The 687-nt window shown below is 46.4% G+C and overlaps 1 protein-coding gene across 1 annotated transcript in view; it reads right to left on the bottom strand.

The window, feature by feature from the left end:
• Nucleotides 1–687, bottom strand: part of LOC119589519 — a gene marked incomplete in the record, with an annotated part of 32,970 nt that overhangs the window by 24,887 nt on the left and 7,396 nt on the right.

Genomic DNA, 687 nt, shown 5'->3' with positions numbered 1-687 from the left:
GCGATACAAAAGCCGGCTTATTGTTCTTATTGTAAAGCTGGCAAATCTCAAAGCGGCGCTAGATTCTGCTGAAGGCGGTTACCTGCAGGGAGTCGAGAAGTACGGGAGGAGGAGAAATGACCAAGAGGATTAAAAGGGTTCTGTTACGATAAATGATCAGTCGCTGTATAATTCGTTAATACATGTTCCTTGTTTAATTACTTTTGCTATTCTTTGAGAAGAAACTGATCATTTTAGTCGACGAGGGCGACTCTTGGAAAATTCCATTCATAAAAAAAAAATCCTATATCGCCGATCGAGAGAAAGAAACCTTCGTGCAGTGAACATGTTCCTGCTGCATCACGCCTCATTTAGTGCAGTGATTTCCAACAGTGAGTCGGACACGAAGTCTCTCAGGTATGAAAAAATAAGAAAAGATCTCAAGGGCACGCATCCCTCCTTTCGGGGGAAGTCCCGCCGCATTTCCGAGATAGAAACTGCATGATGTCATGCACTAGAGCTCCTTTTAGATGCATGACTGAGGGGGCGCTGTCACATGGGCGGGTTGGTCATACACCCTCGCCTCTTTACGGCTGAGCAAAATCGACTTCAGTGGAAACAAAGAACCAACGTAGGGAAAGGGGCGGTTCCTGGACACGAGGAAGTATCGGGCAGGTACGTGCACATAGTGTCGGACAGGGTACGTAA

This window comes from Penaeus monodon, chromosome 25 (genome assembly GCF_015228065.2).
Source record: "Penaeus monodon isolate SGIC_2016 chromosome 25, NSTDA_Pmon_1, whole genome shotgun sequence".
Taxonomy (NCBI): domain Eukaryota; kingdom Metazoa; phylum Arthropoda; class Malacostraca; order Decapoda; family Penaeidae; genus Penaeus; species Penaeus monodon.
The sequence above is the reverse complement of the archived record's forward strand: the minus strand, read 5'-3'. Positions and strand labels throughout refer to the sequence as shown.